Below are 19,607 nucleotides of genomic sequence, written 5' to 3'. Positions count from 1 at the left end.
AGTTAGTCAAGTCATTAACCACTGGTCACACCACATAATTTCAACGTGGATAATTGGGAAATATTTGGTTAAGACGTTGATTCAAAGAGATTACAAACAATGTTCACCCACTCAAAAAGACAGCCAAAAATGTGTTGAATTTCCAATATGGTATCAATATGCTTTCAACCATTTAAAAGCACAGCAAAGTCCAAATGGAATATTTGTACAACAGATTGTGTTATCACTTTAGAGACAAATGACCTGTATTGCAGTTGAGATCACATTAAAAGTACATGGTGCATGTGATCAATGCCGTTCAAGATTCAGCACAGATTATTACAGCAATTGTAAAGACCTCCACAGACCTGCGACGTGCTATCCATGCTATCTTGAACATGCACGCTACACATAAGAAGAAATGTATAGTTACAGTAACCTCTAAATGTGGCCATGGATGTTACTCATTTTAAGGTTTAATGTTACATTAGTTCGTAAAATAGCCTTCATTTTAGGCTATTTAATGTATTACAAAAGTAACATTGAATTATGTTTGGTAGGCAACGCAACCAAATATCAACATTTAAAGGAGATGTATTTACTGCTTGGATAGTTCCATGTGTGCAACTGACTTAGTCTGGCTTTAATTCCAGTTTGTCTACAAATTAATAATCAAAATGTTCGTTCACGTCTCCATCTCAACCAAAGATCAAAATAAATCAAAACATGAAATGCACGTTGATGACTTTTTTCTAATCCAATGTATTTTCTACCTAGGTTCCACGTCACAATACGTTGACATATTACATAAAACAATGTTGAGTCAACCAGTTTGTGCCTAGTGAGTAGACATTCATCTCACTAATAATAAGTAGGTTATCTCTATTCATATATATTTTTTTACTTCATTAATGCATCTCAGGCTCTATTTTTGGCTGGTGGTAAAGAGGTGCAAGTGTCAAATGCAAGTTAGTTTGCAATTTCATAATGTAAAAACTGGAGCACTGGCATTTTCCACCACTTATGCCAGGTTCAGCAATTTACGCTGAGGTGGGATATTTAAGGTGTGTCCTTAAAAACAAGTGAAAAAGTGACAATTTCATGCAGTGCTGAAGGGAGTTTCAAGACCCACCAAAAGCAGGTCTTAACAGTATGGATTAATAGTCTTAACGCATGGATTTTGAGAGCGGAAGTGCACCCTATCTGTCACGGTTGTCGAAAGGAGTAGACCAAAGTGCAGCGTGTGTGTCGTTCCACATTTTATTTATACAGTGAAACTATGCAATACATAAATAAACTGAAGGACAAAAACAACAAACCGTGACGCAGAGGTGAAACATACACAACTCAAAATTAATCACCCACAAAACCCAGGAGGAAAAACCCCTACTTAATAATTTTAAGTATGATCTCCAATTAGAGACAACGAGGACCAGCTGCCTCTAATTAGAGATCATCCCAAACAAAACCCCAACATAGAAATACAAAACTAAAACCTAAACATAGAAATAGAAAACATAGAAGAAAAAAAAAAACTGTCACGCCCTGACCTAAAGATGTTATTTTCTATGGTCAGGACGTGACGGTACCTCCCCCCAAAGGTGCGGACTCCGACCGCACCTAGACAAAACAACAACAAACCCCCCCCCCCCCCCCCCAAAAAAAGGGGGAGGGCAGGGTGGGTAACTTGTCTATGGCGGCTCTGGTGCAGTACCCAGAACCCTATCATCCAGCAGATCCTCCCACAGAGGCGGCTTCGGTTTGGGGCGTAACCCCCGCTCCGCCCGCTGATCCCTCTGCTTCAGTACCACCGGACCGTGGATCGTCATCGGAGGAACCGGACTGTAGATCATCGCCGAAGACTCCGGGCTGCAGGCCGTCGCCGGAGGTTCAGGGCTGCAGGCCGTCGCCGGAGTTTTTGCCCTCATGCTTTTTCATGATTCACAATTGACATACCTGCATACTTCATTTCGCTAGTTAAAGTAGGCTATCCATCCAAAGAGCGCCCCTCGTCCGATTACCAAAGACGCTGTCCTCAAAACTATTCAGTGCTCCTATAATGCCATATCAACGGCACATTCTTTTTGAGAATGTGCCTTGCACATAGGAAACGATACAATTAAACAGGAGCCTAGTATTTTGTATAGACGTGTGAATGTTATGGGCAAAGACATTTAGGCCTAGGTGTGCACACAGTGCCATAGAACGAGGGATGCGATTTATGATATCATGATTCTGACCCCATCCTATTTAGAAATATTGTTGTTGTTTTACAAAACAGAATGCTTGTTTTTGTTTCATTTGATTAAAAACCAAGCATAGTCTCCCCTCAAGTTTGGGAGCAGCAAAACAGTGAGCGGACATCCCCTTTTTATAATTATTTTTGCCAGCTCCCATTATTATTTTGCCAATCATGAAATGAGAGATGAGATGATGCCGGTGACACTCGTATTTAGAAATAAATGTAAGTGGCTTGTGCGAGCCACAGTCATATTCAGAAACATTTAAGTTATTTTCCTGTAACAATTGTTTGTTTTCCATTTAATTTGATTAAAAACCAAACTTATTGCAATGATTCACCTTCCTTGGCTTTATGGTGAGAATGTCCATGGCTCGCATGCAATGCAATTTAGGAGTCGTCTGCTATTTCTAGATTTTTTTTAAAAGTACACATTTTTTAAATGTAACCTTTAACTAGGGGAATCAGATAATTAAGAACAAATTCTTATTTACAATGATGGCCTACCGGGGGCAGAACGACAGATTTTCACCTTGTCAGCCCGGGGATTTGATCCAGCAACCTTGCGGTTACCAGCCCAACGCTCTAACCACTAGGCTACCTGTGCGAATGCAATCTATAAGATCCTTCCATGATGTTTATAAAACATACTTAATTTGAGCCGGATCCTGTTCCTCTCAGATTTTACTTTGTTTGTTCCAGCACCTATTTGCCTGGATCCGGTACCACTCGCAGCATGATTTATTCATTATTGTTTCACTGTTCGCACTGTAGACATTCTAATAAAAGCGATCAGCTTTCAAGTTGCCTCCTCGTTAATTCTCCCGCCCCCCCCAGAAAGACCATCATGCGCGGTGATCCTTCTGTGTAATCATCCTATCCTGCCACACTAATTCCAGACCTGCTCTTATTTGTTAAGAGGTTATGGGGAGGGCTGGTGGGGTAAGTAACTGATCTTGACACAGGTCTTGGTAGTGGTGGTCAGCTAGTGAACAGGTCCCTACGTTATCACGTCACGTAGCCTAGTCTAGTCGTCTCCCTACTGAATTTGAATCGTGGGAAAGCCAAATAAAAAATTTAATCAAACTCAATTGCCTTTTCTTATCCATTTTTTAAGTTCAAAAATCCAAAGAAAGATGGTGAATCGAACCCAGAACGAGCCAGAGAACTGTTAGTGTCGGAGGAGAGGAGTGAGAGGCAAACTGTTCCTGATGGCGATGCCTTAGCTAGCAGCACTGCTAATCCCTCCAGTTCAGCATCACCACCGGTACCTCCACTAGCTAGTAGGCCTACTAGCGAGTCAGACTCAGCTGGAGAGGGAGACGGGGAGCTGGGGGGAGGAGGGCAGTGCATCACCGATGAAGTGCTCGGAGCAGGTGCAATTTGAAGTTCAAGAACAAGCAAATGTATAACCCCTGGCGTGTCATGCAGAATTCAAAGTTGGGCATGCAAAAAGGTAGGGAGCTTGGGTCTAGAAACGGCTGTAGGGATTAAACTAGCAAACGAGTGTGTACATTAACATCCTATGCCTCAGAAGTAAAAAAACAACAACAAAGAGCCCTCAGAAAAAAGGTTTGTGAACATGCCCGAACCAAGGCACATTTGGTGGCAGCAAGCCTTGTAGACAAGGCTAAAAAGGACTTCCTGGTTATAGTTAACACTCAAAATGAAGAAAATAGACACTACAGCCATAGTCTTGAGAACAGCCTTAGAAGGAGGCTAAACGTTACAGCCTCAGGCCTGCTCATGGCTTTGAGCAACAAATTGACTCTCAGGAGTTAAATGGACTTGACATGGGGAAAGTCATTGTGGAAGGTTTTCAAAAATAAGGTAGGACATTTTTCTGTACTGTGAAGGTAATCTGAATATGCTTTCTATTATCACATAGGCAGAAGGCCTATATATTCTCATGTGTGTGTGACTTGTTTCAGGAAACTAGGCGTATGTCGTGCATCACTACTTCACAGAAACGCCATTTGAATATACTTCACATAGATTGCCAACATTTTGGGAAAAACTGGGCCCAGATCAGTTGATGGAATTCCAATTTGTTATTTGTAAAATGTATTTTATGTAAAATGTATTTCGAATACATGTAGATACATTTGCATCTATGCTAAAATGCATGTAATGCCTTAAAATGTATTCCAGAGATGCTTGTACTAGGGTTGTGACAAATGGACAATTTTGTTTTACATTTAAACTGCATTTTTTGGGGGGGTTTTCCAATAAAACTATAAGAAAAAATCATAAAATTTCACAGGAATTCACAATTCAGTTGCAACGTAGTGGTGGAGAGTTGCATCCAAAATAATTGTTTCCTCAACTCCTTGCACGTCGACACCCTGGCTCGTCTTCCATTTCTGAGTGTCAAGATTAGATTCCGCTAGGAATCGATTCGTAAGATTCAGTACTTTTGGAACGGTGTAGACTGATTTGTACTTCCGAGAACACAAACACTCGCATTTTTCATAGCGAGCGAGGGACAGAGAGAGGGGAGGAGCACCATATAGGCAGGTCGGCCACCAGGCAGAGAGTCAGAAACGTGCACTAGGCCTATCTATCGGCAATGGAATGCTGTATCTTACAATTTCATGGCATGCAATGTCTCACAACTTCAGTAAAGCAGGGTATATCATCTATGAATAGGCTAGGATATTCTACACGTAACAGAGCAAAGACAGGAGAGTCCAAACAGTTGCAAAACGAAACAAGAGTTGCTATTGGACAAATTCAAAAATGTCCCTCTTCGTTTTCTTCCGTTTGCTTCTATTTTAAGAAAAGTTTTGCAACAGAATCGGCGTAATGAATACGCCCCCAGGCGAGCCAATGCGAGGGCAAAAATAAAAAAATGTGGCGTGCATATAGTGCATTTGGAAAGTATTCATTCCATTACTTTTTACACATTTTGTTAAATTACAAATTCCCCATCAATCTGCACACAATACCCCATAATGGCAAAGCAAATACACGTTTTTTGACATTTTTGCAAAAGCATAATTTTTTTTAAACAGAAATAACTTATTTACATAGGTATTCAGACCCTTCGCTATGAGACACGAAATTGAGCTCAGGTGCATCCTGTTTCCATTGATCATCCTTGAGATGTTTCTACAACTTGATTGGAATCCACCCATGGTAAATTCAATTGATTGGACATGATTTGGAAAGGCAAAAACCTGTCTATATCAGGTCACACAGTTGACAATGCATGTCAGAGCAAAAACGAAGACATGAGGTCGAAGGAATTGTCCATATAGCTCCGAGACAGGATTGTGTCAAGGCACAGATCTGGGGAAGGGTACCAAAAAAATGTCTTCAGCATTGAAGGTCCCCGAGAATACAGTGGCCTCCATCATTCTTAAATGCAAGAAGTTAGGAACCACCAAGTCTCTTCATAGAGCTGGCCGCCCAGCCAAACTGAGCAATCGGGGGAGAAGGGTCTTGGTCAGGGAGGTGAAGAGTTTCAGAGTTCCTCTGTGGAGATGGGAGAACCTTCCAGAAGGACAACCATTTCTGCAGCACTCCACCAAGCAGGCCTTTATGGTAGAGTGGGCAGACGGAAGCCACTCCTCAGTAAAAGGCACATGACAGCCCGCTTGGAGTTTGCCAAAAGGCACCTAAAGGACTCTCAGACCATGAGAAACAAGACTCTCTGGTCTGTTGAAACCAAGATTGAACTCTTTGGCCTGAATGCCAAGTGTCACGTCTGGAAGAAACCCGGCACCATCCCTACGGTAAAGCATGGAAGTGGCAGCATCATGCTGTGGGGATGTGTTTCAGAGGCTAAAAACCTGTTTTTGCTTTGTCATTATGGGGCATTGTGTGCAGATTGAAGAAAATGTTAAATGTAATCAATTTCAGAATGTGGCTGTTACGTAACAGAGAAGTTGGAAAAAGTCAAGGGGTCTGAAATACTTTCTGAATGCACTCTATGTCTTGGAAATCTGTCTTGTATGCCTCGCAAATTCACCAAAGTAGCCTAAAGTTTGCCTCTTCCTCTCTGGTTTTATTTAAATTAAACAACTTTTCCCAGGTCTTTATAGCCTATCGTCTAGTTAGGATATAACACAGAGAATAATATGTTTTGTGATAACTGCACTGCGATTTACATTTTGTGGAGAAAAAAATAAAAATGAATATACATACAGTACATACATACAGTGGGGGAAAAAAGTATTTGATCCCCTGCTGATTTTGTACGTTTGCCCACTGACAAAGAAAGGATCAGTCAATAATTTTAATGGCAGGTTTATTTGAACAGTTAGAGACAGAATAACAACAAAAATATCCAGAAATGTTATAAATTGATTTGCGTTTTAATGAGGGAAATAATTATTTGACCCCCTCTCAATCAGAAAGATTTCTGGCTCCCAGGTGTCTTTTATACAGGTAACGAGCTGAGATTAGGAGCACACTCTTAAAGGGAGTGCTCCTAACCGCAGCTTGTTACCTTTAAAAAAGACACCTGTCCGCAGAAGCAATCGATCAATCAGATTCCAAACTCTCCACCATGGCCAAGACCAAAGAGCTCTCCAAGGATGTCAGGGACAAGATTGTAGACCTACACAAGGCTGGAATGGGCTACAAGACCATCGCCAAGCAGCTTGGTGAGAAGGTGACAATAGTTTGTGCGATTATTCGCAAATGGAAGAAACACAAAATAACTGTCAATATCCCTCAGCCTGGGGCTCCATGAAAATCTGACCTCGTGGAGTTGCCATGATCATGAGAACGGTGAGGAATGAGCCCAGAACTACACGGGAGGATCTTGTCAATGATCTCAAGGCAGCTGGGACCATAGTCACCAAGAAAACTATTGGTAACACACTACGCTGTGAAGGACTGAAATCCTGCAGCGCCCGCAAGGTCCCCCTGCTCAAGAAAGCACATATACATGCCCGTCTGAAGTTTGCCAATGAACATCTGAATGACTCAGAGTACAACTGGTGAAAGTGTTGTGGTCAGATGAGACCAAAATGGAGCTCTTTGGCATCAACTCAACTCGCTGTGTTTGGAGGAGGAGGAATGCTGCCTATGACCCCAAGAACACCATCTCCACCGTCAAACATGGAAGTGGAAACATTATGCTTTGGGGGTGTTTTTCTGCTAAGGGGACAGGACAACTTCACCGCATCAAAGGGACGATGGACGGGGCCATGTACCGTCAAATCTTGGGTGAGAACCTCCTTCTCTCAGCCAGGGCATTGAAAATGGGTCGTGGATGGGTATTCCAGCATGACAATGACCCAAAACACACGGCCAAGGCAACAAAGGTGTGGCTCAAGAAGAAGCACATTAAGGTCCTGGAGTGGCCTAGCCAGTCTCCAGACCTTAATCCCATAGAAAATCTGTGGAGGGAGCTGAAGGTTCGAGTTGCCAAACGTCAGCCTCGAAACCTTAATGACTTGGAGAAGATCTGCAAAGAGGAGTGGGACAAAATCCCTCCTGAGATGTGTGCAAACCTGGTGGCCAACTACAAGAAACATCTGACCTCTGTGATTGCCAAGAAGGGTTTTGCCACCAAGTACTAAGTCATGTTTTGCAGAGGGGTCAAATACTTATTTCCCTCATTAAAATGCTAATCATTTTATAACATTTTTGACATGCGTTTTTCAGGATTTTTTGTTGTTGTTTTATTCTGTCTCTCACTGTTCAAATAAACCTACTATTAAAATGATAGACTGATAATTTCTTTGTAAGTGGGCAAACGTACAAAATCAGCAGGAGATCAAATACTTTTTTCCCCCACCGTACGTACGTACATATATACATACATACATACATACATACATACATACATACATGCATACATACATACAGAACAGAAATATAAATGCAACATGTAGTGTTGGTAAAATGTTTCATGAGATGAAATAAAAGATCACAGAAATGTTCCACACGCACAAAAGCTTATTCCTCTCAAATTTTATGCACAAATTGGTTTACATCCCTGTTAGTGAGCATTTCTCCTTGCCAAGATAATCCATCCACCTGACAGGTGTGGCATATCAAGAAGCTGATTAAACAACATGATCATTACACAAGTGCACCTTGTGCTGGGGACAATAAAAGGCCACTCTAAAATGTGCATTTTTGTCACACAACACAATGCCACAGATGTCTCAAGTTTTGAGGGTGCATGCAATTGGCATGGTGATTGCAGGAATGTCTACCAGAGCTGTTGCCAGAGAATTGAGTTCTCTACAATAAGCCACCTCCATTGTCCTTTTAGAGAAAACGCAGACCACATGTAACCACGCCAGCCCAGGACCTCCACATCTGGCTTCTTCACCTGCGGGATCGTCTGACACCAGCCACCAGCCACAAGTATTTCTGTCTCTAATAATGCCCTTTTGTGGGAAAAAACTCATTCTGATTGGCTGGGCTTGGCTCCCCAGTGGGTGGATCTGGCTCCCAAGTGGGTGGGCCTATGCCCTCCTAGGCCCACCCATGGCTGCGCCCCCTGCCCAGTCATGTGAAATACATAGATTAGGGACAAATTAATTTATTGACTGATTTCCTTATATGAACAGTAACTCAGTAAAATCTTTAAATTGTTGCATGTTGAGTTTATATATTTTTTCAGTATACATAGTTTTTCAGTTTTTTTTGTTCTTCTTAATGCTAAGGATCCCAATTTCGTTTAAAACATTCACATCCCTAGCATGTACATACATTTGCGTCTTTGCTCAAATGTATATTATTATTGGTGTAAATGATTTGGAGACAGGTGCAGGAATACATTATCTGGGTATTTAATACACTCAAAACAAACACGCATACAAAACACTGGGATGTACCCAAACAAAAGAGCGAGGGTAAACCTCGGAGAACGACACAGGGTGAGACCCGAAATACACAAAGCACAAAACACGCAGCACAGGCTGAGACAACGCATAGATACTCAGACGACCAAACGGACATGGGAACAATAATCGACAAGACAATGGTGAACAAAGGGCACACTTATACAATTACTAAATCAGGGGAGAATATGGGGACCAGGTGTGCGTAATGACACAGTTCAGTTCCTAGAGGCCGGTGACTGGTGCACGGAATGAGCAACAGTACCGGAGGGATCCATGACAGTTGGGCCTGACAATATTCCAGAAATGCATGGCTATGACATCTAATCTCCAGGTTGGTTCCTAATTCGGCTTCTTAAATTACACTTTTTACATATTGATCAATGGATTATAATTATTTTGGCTACCAAGCAAAAACTTTGTCAGTAGCCAAGTTTCCATCCAATTTGTGGCAGATTTTCATGCAAATATTCTAAAATCTGCATAAACACATTTTCCCAAAAGTGGTGTGTTTCTACCAAACTGACTTGTTTTGGACACAAATCAGTGTGTGAGGACTTAATGCAAACCGAATAAAAATCTAGAGTTCAATGTGTTTCCATCACATTTTCAACTCTACCGATAGTTTTGTCACAAAAACTATTGCGTAAAATACCAAATGTGCCTACTTTGTGCTTGACATGTGCGCTCTAGCCACCAGCTCGCAGACAGTGCAGGTAGTAGGCTGTGTGGGTAGACTAGAGTCTACATAATTATTATGGATAAGAATATGTTTACTTGCCAAACAGCAGTCAAGCATCGATCATCATGTCACCAGAATTAGACCCTCAATATTTATTGGAAAGAAGTATCAAACTCATCATCATGCACTTTCACCACCCTGTGAAGTTCATTATAACTTATTTAATCTGTAGCCTAATGAACTGCATGGTTTCCCTAGTTGTAGTGACTCCAAGTTTACTTTGATATGATGGTTATTATATCAATATTTGCACATAAAGGCATTTCCACCACCATTTCTCACATAATGAATTTTACTGACACAAAAAGATCCCACCATGTCGAATGAACAAATGATCTGTTGGCATTGATATAATTGTTTCCATCACAGCTGTCATGATTTTTTTTATATATACTGTATGACTTTACTCACATAAAAACTGTGGATGGAAATGTGGTTAGTGATATAATTAAAATTGTGAAGGTGAGTATTTTAGTTTATGTATTTAAACAAAAACTATCAATCATACAACGCTCCATATGTCAAAGTGTAGGTCTAGGTCTTGTGCTTCCAAGGAGTGGTATTATACGGCTCTACAGTGGATGGTTAGCGGTGTTATGGTGAGTTCGTAACCAAGTGAAAAGTGGGAATTTACCATATCAGGAAAAAATCCACTTGAACAGCCCTCAAACAAGTATTTACTAGTTAAATCAGCCTGAATCCCTTTGTGACAGGGGAAATGGAAAGCTTGTTGTGTGCAACAGGAAGGGGCAATTGAATGAAAGATTCACAAAAAAATGTTTTTAACTGTTAAAACATTTCTAGCCTGTCTATTTGTGGGCAACAGAGTTGACATGTTATGCTCAACGTGCCCATTTTTTACCACAAAACACCAGGAAAGGGCCAAATAGAGAAGAACCAGCTCACCTGCTTTTACACTATGATTTGACTATTAGATGTTCAATGTTTCATATTAAAATGAGAGTTCAGTTCACTTAACAGGGTTGACCTTTAAATGAGGGACAGACGTATATGAATCACTAAATCACATGAAATAAATAATCATCTTTGGAAATTACTTTGTCAAAGCAACAAAATAGGGCTTTTCAATAATGGTGAAAACGTTGAGTATTTTGGGGAGTTAGTAGGTTAAAATCTTCCTAAAAGTCACAGAGGGTGCACGGAGGGACATGTCAAAATGCTGAATTGTCACTTTAGAAAGTCTTTCTTCATATTGAAAAACAGATTTAGTGAATTCTCCATGTGGTCTATATTAAAGGGCACTTAATTTCATATAGGCCTAACAGGCTTTTAAAATTCAATATTGGTGCATAATTTCTATTTAACATATCAAAAGGATGCAAAAAGGCACTCATTTCGTGGAAAAACCCAGTACACGTTAAGTTCTGCCTGTTGGACATTGGTTGCAATGCTCTCATCAAGTTTGTTTACTTGTCATAAGCACATGAAAGTCATGGAGTCAGTACATTACGATAATGTATCATGTTTGTAGTCATTTAAATGCATGTTCGTGCTTTTGGTATGCTTTTGGTATGTGTCAAGTACAATAAAAATGCATTTTGACAGCACATATTGTTTCTTAGGCCCCCTGTTCTGGCCCCTGTAGCTGAGCTTGATTGCCATTAGGCCATCGTGTAATTCCATTGTTGACCACTTGGGGGCCACTGTCCTGTGTTGATGTGCATTGTTCATTTAATATGCTAAATCCTGTAGAATAATTTTTTACATTCTAAAATGGTGAAAGTCACACTGTGGAGTTGCAGATGTTATCAAACTCCATCCTTCTTGCTATAATTTTGTAGAAGCATGGTAAGTAAAAGTAATCATAACATATTTGGTATTCAATTCATGATGATATTTTGTACGGTGATCGTTTAATGACATTTATGAATCTTCTTGATAGCCAAATGGATATCTGTTCAGTGCATTTGATCTTGTCATGTTTAGCGGAATTATTTACATCCGATTTAATGCATAATGCTGCATATTTCTGTGTTTATGAACATGTATACAAATACATTTGTATACATTTCTGTGGCTCAGTTGGTAGAGCATGGTGTTTGCAACGCCAGCATGGTGTGTGCAACGCCAGTGTTGTGGGTTCGATTCCCACGGGGGGCCAGTACAAAAAAACAAAAAAAATAAAAAATGCATGAAATTAAATGAAATGTATGAAATGTATGCATTCACTACTGTAAGTCGCTCTGGATAAGAGCGTCTGCTAAATGACTAAAATGTAAAATGTACATGCTGTGTTATTATTCAGAATTAAGCCTAGTATTCAGCTATAAGTCATACTCATTGTTCTTTTCTTTCTATATTTCAGTTTTACGTAACGGCCGTCGTCAGAATTAGACCAAGGTGCAGCGGAGGATGTGTTCATCATTAGAATTTGAATTGAAAAAGAGAACACTTGACAAAAATAAACCAAAGACGACAGCAAAACAGTCCTGTCAGGAAAACACACTAACAGAATACAATCACCCACAAAACCCAAAGGAAAAACAGGCTACTTATGTGTGACTCCCAATCAGCAACAACGAACTACAGCTGTGCCTGATCGGGAGCCACACACGGCCAAACCAGAGAAACAAACCAACATAAAAAAATAAACATAGAACGCCCACCCAATGTAACACCTTGGCCTAACCAAAATAAAGAACAAAAAACCCCTCTCTATGGCCAGGGCGTTGCAGTACCCCCCCAAAGGTGCGGAATCCGGCCGCAAAACCAGACTCTGAAGGGGAGGGTCCGGGTGTGCCTTCCTACGGCGGCGGCTCAGGTGCGGGACGTGGCCTCCGCTCCACCCTCGGCTTCGCCCACTTAGGCGGCGCCCCTGGCTGCGCCCGCCTGGCGGGTGACCCTGGCTGCGCCCGGCTGGCGGGTGACCCTGGCTGCGCCCGGCTGGCGGGCGGCCCTGGCTGCGCCCTGCTGGCGGGCGGCTCTGGCTGCGCCCTGCTGGCGGGCGGCTCTGGCGGCTCCGAGCTGGCGGGCGGCTCTGGCTGCTCCGGCCAGGCGGGTGGCTCTGGCTGCTCCGGACAGGCGGGCGGCTCTGGCTGCTCCGGACAGGCGGGTGGCTCTGGCAGCTCTGGCCCAGGATTCACCAGGATGGGGAGACATGAAGGAGGCCTGGCTCTGGGCGCAGGCACAGGACTCACCAGGTTGGCGGGCGGCTCCGGGCCAGCGGGCGGCTCTGGCGGCTCCGGACAGGCGGGCGGCTCTGGACAGGCGGGCGGCTCTGGCGGGGCTCCGGACTGGCGGGCGGCTCTGGCGGGGCTCCGGACTGGCGGGCGGCTCTGGCGGAGCTCCGGACTGGCGGGCGGCTCTGGCGGCTCCGGACTGGCGGGCGGCTCTGATGGCTCCGGACTGGCGGGCGGCTCTGACGGCTCTGGCCCAGGATTCACCAGGCTGGGGAGACATGACGGAGGCCTGGCTCTGGGCACAGGCACTGGACTCACCAGGCTGGGGAGACCCACTGGAGGCCTGGTCCGTGGAGGAGGCACAGGACTGACCAGGATGGGGAGACCCACTGGAGGCCTGGTCCGTGGAGGAGGCACAGGACTGACCAGGATGGGGAGACCCACTGGAGGTCTGGTCCGAGGAGGAGGCACAGGATAAAACGGGCTGTGGAGGAGCACTGGATTTCTGGTACGTAGGCTATTCACCCATACTCCAGGCTGAATGCCCACTTTGGCCCAGCACGGGCGGAGCGCAGGCATAGGCCGAACTGAGCCCTCCCAGCGCCCCGGAGACACAGTGCGCATCGCCGGTGCAAGATAGCCTGGACCGAGACAGCGCACCGGAGACCAGATGCGCTGAGCTGGAACACTCCGACCTGGCTCGATGCCTACTCTCGCATGGCACTTGCGGGGGGCTGGCCTACAGCGCACCGGGCTATGAACGCGCACTGGAGACACCGTGTGCTTCACAGCATAACACGGTGCCTGACCAGTACCACGCTGCCTCCTGTAAGCACAGGGAGTTGGCTCAGGTCTCCAACCTGACTCTGTCACACTCCCCGTGTGCCCCCCCCCCAAACATTTTTTGGGGGCTGCCTCTCGTGTCCGTCGCACTCCCTCGGCAGGTTGTTGCAGTGTTCAAATAATTGATCCCATGTCCAGTCAATCCTTGACTCCAAAACCTCCAGCGACCAGGATGCCATTACCTCCCGAGCACGCTGCTTCATCCCCTCCTGGTGCTGCTCCTTCCTCCGCTGCTTGGTCCGTTGTTGGTGGGTGATTCTGTAACGGCCGTCGTCAGAATTAGACCAAGGTGCAGCGGAGGATGTGTTCATCATTAGAATTTTAATTGAAAAAGAGAACACTTGACAAAAATAAACCAAAGACGACAGCAAAACAGTCCTGTCAGGAAAACACACTAACAGAATACAATCACCCACAAAACCCAAAAGGAAAAACAGGCTACTTATGTGTGACTCCCAATCAGCAACAACGAACTACAGCTGTGCCTGATCGGGAGCCACACACGGCCAAACCAAAGACACAAACCAACATAGAAAAATAAACATAGAACGCCCATCCAATGTAACACCCTGGCCTAACCAAAATAAAGAACAAAAAACCCCTCTCTATGGCCAGGGCGTTACATTTTACTAATTTCAGTCACTATTACTGTACCTACGAAGCGGTGGCAATAAATCATCCTTCAACACTACAGTAGCTGTACCGGGTTTATCTATCCGCTAAGCTAAGAAGGGGACTCTTTTGCGAAAAGTATGCATACGGAACTGGCAGAATACCACCCATGAGACGGATTGTCATACCAGTAAATTTTGTATATTGTGTTCTGTGTGTTGTAATGTTGTATATTGTGTTCTTAAAGGTTAAACTTGTATACTGCCAGTTCTGCAGTCTTAAAACCTCTACAGGATTGGTGGGTCCCCGGCAGGACGGTTGCGCTAACGTAGGCTAATGTGATTAGCATGAGGTTGGAAGTAACAAGAAAATGTCCGAGGACATAGACATATCTGATATTGGCAGAAAGCTTAAATTCTTGTTAATCTAACTGCACTGTCCAATTTATAGTAGCTAATACAGTGAAAGAACACCATGCTATTGTTTGAGGAGAGTGCACAGTTATGAACTTGAAAATGTATTAATAAACAAATTAGGCACATTTGGGCAGTCATGATACAACATTTTGAACAGAAATGCAATGGTTAATTGGATCAGTCTAAAACTTTGCACGTGCACTGCTGCCATCTAGTGGCCAAAATCTAAATTGCACCTGGGCTGGAATAATACATTATGGCTTTTCTCTTGCATTTCAAAGATGATGGTACAAAAAAATACAAAAAAAAAGCATGTTTTTTTTCTTTGTATTATCTTTTACCAGATCTAATGTGTTACATTCTCCTACATTCATTTAACATTTCCACAAACTTCAAAATGTTTCCTTTCAAATGGAATCAAGAATATGCATATCCTTGCTTCAGGTCTTGAGCTACAGGCAGTTAGATTTGGGTATGTCATTTTAGGCGAAAAATTGAAAGGAAAATTGAAAAAAAGGGTCCGATCCTTAAGAGGTTTTAATGAGACTGATAAGTGCATGTGATACCAAAGAGCCTACTAAAGTTTCATGATAAAGACAGTCACCATTTTGTTACAATATGATTTGACAAATTTTAAGATTTTTACCAAACATTTTAATAAAAAAATATTAAATTCATGTTAGAATATATTTTACAAAACATTTCCAAATACATTTGAAAATATATTGACTAAATATATTTATTCTAGCTAACATTGAACCTGGTTGGTTAGCTACCTGCAGATTCATGCAGGGTAGTAACGTCATGCGTTGAGATTATGGTTCATTGCTTACCTAGCTACAAGTCTTAACAAAAGGCTCCATTATGCAAGTAACTATTTCGGGTGTGTTTGTAAATTCAGTCTGGCCATCTACTCAGATTTCAGAGCACTCTCATCTGAGTGCCAGAGAGCGCAGAATAACTGATGAATTTATGAACGCTCAACACCCGTTGAATATGACCGATGTCAGTAAACGTCGGCAAAAAAAGCGTAATTAAATTGTTGCAAGCAGCACAGTTAGTCACCAACACTCTGGATAACACGAAAATAGCATAACCAGCTCTGCTAGGGGGAGTAAAATGGTCAGAGTGGGGTGTTCTCTCATTATGTGTCTGGAAGTAGCTAGCAAGCTAGCCAATGTTAGCATGGGGGCTTCAAATTATGCTCTTTTCGTATTTGTCACATACACGTGTTTAGCAGATGTTATTGTGGGTGTAGCGAAATGCTTGTATAAAGTCCACTGAAGTTCTTTGAAGGCTGACGTGGTATCGGCTTGAGAGAGGAAATACACGGCTTTGACAATAACCGAAGAGAATCCTCCTGGGAGATAATACGGTCGGCATTTGATTGTGAGGTATTCTAGGTCGGGTGAACAAAATGACTTGAGCTTGACTGCGGTTGTGAGGTCAGAACGTTCGGATCAACCTTACTCATCGGCCAGTGTCCGGTGTGCGCTCTGAACCTGAAAAGCTCTGAATTTACGAACAGACAATCTGACAGCACAGTTGCAGTCACCAATGCTCTGGATAACATAACAGCCTAACCAGCTCTGCAAGGGCGAGTAATGTTCAATGAGCTGTTCTCGCTCACTTAGAGAAAGAGATGGGTGGGGCTAAAGCTTGAACGATGCTGAATGGGTGTAGACCAGTGGTTCCCAAACGTTTTATAGTCCCGTACCACTTCAAACATTCAACCTCCAGCTGCGTACCCCCTTTAGCACCAGGGTCAGCGCACTCTCAAATGTTGTTTTTTTGCCATCATTGTAAGCCTGCCACACACACACTATACGATACATTTATTAAACATAAGAATGGGTGTGTGTTTTTGTCACAACCCGGTTCATGGGAAGTGACAAAGAGCTCTTGAAGACCAGGGCTCAAATAACAATATAATAATAATAATAATAATTTTGCTCTTTATTTAACCATCTTTTATATAAAACCTTATTTGTTCATCGAAAATTGTGAATAACTAACAACAGGTTAATGAGAAGGGTGCTTGAAAGAATGCTCATAACTTCGCAATGTTGGGTTGTAATGGAGAGTCTCTGTCTTACATCATTTTCCACACACAGTCTGTGCCTGTATTTAGTTTTCATGCTAGTGAGGCCCGAGAATCCACTCTCACATAGTTACGTGGTTGCAAAGGGCATCAGTGTCTTAACAGAGCGATTTGCCAAGACAAGAAACTCTATCCATAAATCTGGCAGTGGCTTCTGATTAAATTCAATTTTCACAGAACCGCTTGTTGTAATTTCGATGAGGCTCTCTTGTTCTGATATCGGTAAGTGGACTGGAGGCAGGGCATGAAAGGGATAATGAATCCAGTTGTTTGTGTCATCCATTTTCGGTAAAGTACCTGCGTAATTGCACACTCACTCAGGTGCTTCGCTATCTCACATTTGACATTGTCTGTAAGCTTGAGTTCCTTTGCACACAAAAAAATCATACAATGATGGAAAGATCTGTGTGTTGTCCTTGTTAATGCAGACGAAGAAGAGCTCCAACTTCTTAATCATAGCCTCAATTTTGTCCCGCACATTGAATATAGTTGCGGAGAGTCCTTGTAATCCTAGATTCAGATCATTCAGGCGAGGAAAAACATCCCCCAGATAGGTCAGTCATGTGAGAAACTCGTCATCATGCAAGCGGTCAGACAACTGAAAATTATGGTCAGTAAAGAAAACTTTAATCTCGTCTCTCAATTCAAAAACACGTGTCAATACTTTGCCCCTTAATAACAAGCGCACTTCTGTATGTTGTAAAAGTGTTACATGGCCGCAGCCCATATCATTGCATAGTGCAGAAAATACACAAGAGTTCAGGAGCCTTGCTTTAACAAAGTTAACTTCTTTGGGATAGGGGGCAGTATTTTCACAGCCGGAAAAAAAACGTACCCGATTTAATCTGGTTACTACTCCTGCCCAGAAACTAGAATATGCATATAATTAGTAGATTTGGATAGAAAACACTCTAAAGTTTCTAAAACTGTTTGAATGGTGTCTGTGAGTATAACAGAACTCATATGGCAGGCCAAAACCTGAGAAGATTCCATACCGGAAGTGCCCTGTCTGACAATTTGTTGTCCTTCTGTTGCATCTCTATCGACATTACAGCATCTGTGCTGTAACGTGACACTTTCTAAGGCTTCCATTGGCTCTCTAAAGCCACCAGAAAGTGGAATAGGGTGTCTGCTGTCTCTGGGCAAAGTACAACAGCTGTTTGTAAGTGGTCAGCCTGGGGACAGTGAGACTGAGATGCGCTGTCACGAGATTTCTCCATTTTTTTTCTTTCAGCCTTTGAATGAATACAACGTTGCCCGGTTGGAATATTATCGCCATTTTACGAGAAAAATAGCATAAAAATTGATTTTAAACAGCGTTTGACATGCTTCTAAGTACGGTAATGGAATATTTTGAATTTTTTTGTCACGAAATGTGCTTGCGCGTTACCCTTCGGATAGTGACCTGAACGCACGAACAAAACGGAGCTATTTGGATATAACTATGGATTATTTGGAACCAAAACAACATTTGTTGTTGAAGTAGAAGTCCTGGGAGTGCATTCTGATGAAGAACAGCAAAGGTAATCACATTTTTCTAATAGAAATTCTGAGTTTAGTGAGCCCCAAACTTGATGGGTGTCAAATTAGCTAGCCTGTGATGGCCGAGCTATGTACTCAGAATATTGCAAAATGTGCTTTCGCCGGACATAGCGATTGCATAAAGGAGTTCTGTATCTATAAGTCTTAAAATAATTGTTATGTATTTTGTCAACGTTTATCGTGAGTAATTTAGTAAATTCACCGGAAGTTTTCGGTGGGTATGCTAGTTCTGAACATCACATGCTAATGTAAAAACCTGTTTTTTGATATAAATATGAACTTGATTGAACAAAACATGCATGTATTGTATAACATAATGTCCTAGGAGTGTCATCTGATGAAGATCATCAAAGGTTAGTGCTGCATTTAGCTGTGGTTTGGGTTTATGTGACATATATGCTTGCTTGGAAAATGGCTGTGTGATTATTTCTGGCTGGGTACTCTGCTGACATAATCTAATGTTTTGCTTTCGTTGTAAAGCCTTTTTGAAATCGGACAGTGTGGTTAGATTAACGAGAGTCTTGTCTTTAAAATGGTGTAAAATAGTCATATGTTTGAAAAATTGAAGTTTTTGCATTTTTGAGGTTTTTGAATAACGCGCCACGGGATTACACTGGCTGTTACGTAGGTGGGACGATTTGGTGCCACCTACCCTAGAGAGGTTAATGATGGTGTTGGAGTTGTGCTTGGCCACGCAGTCGTGGGTGAACAGGGAGTACAGGAGGGAACTAAAAACGCACCCCTGAGGGGTACCAGTGTTGAGGAGCAGCGTGGCAGATGTGTTGTTTCCTACCCTTACCACCTGGGGGCGGCCCGTCAGGAAGTCCAGGATCCAATTGCAGAGGGAGGTGTTTAGCCCAGGGTCTTTAGCTTAGTGGGGAGCTTTGTGGGCATGCTGAGCTGTAGTCAATGAACAGCATTCTCACAAAAGGTGCTTTACATTTATTTAACTAGGCAAGTCAGTTAAAAGCAAATTCTTATTTAAAATGACGGCCTACCCCGGCCAAACCTGGATGACGCTGGGCCAATTGTGCGCCGCCCTATGGGACTCTCAATCACGGCCGGATGTGATACAACCTGTTCCTTTTGTCCAGGTGGAAAAGTGCAGTGTGGACTGCGATTGAGATTGCATCATCTGTGGATCTGTTGGGGCGAATTGGAGTGGGTCTAGAGTTTCTGGCATG

General features: G+C 42.8%; 1 protein-coding gene across 2 annotated transcripts in view; it reads right to left on the bottom strand.

The window, feature by feature from the left end:
- Positions 1 to 19,607, bottom strand: part of ttll7 (tubulin tyrosine ligase-like family, member 7) — a 142,592-nt gene that overhangs the window by 85,241 nt on the left and 37,744 nt on the right. The gene's annotated exons all lie outside the window — the stretch shown is intronic.

The sequence above is a fragment of the Salmo salar genome, chromosome ssa10, assembly GCF_905237065.1.
Source record: "Salmo salar chromosome ssa10, Ssal_v3.1, whole genome shotgun sequence".
In the NCBI taxonomy this organism is placed as follows: Eukaryota; Metazoa; Chordata; class Actinopteri; order Salmoniformes; family Salmonidae; genus Salmo; species Salmo salar.
This window is presented reverse-complemented; position numbering and strand designations above follow the sequence as displayed.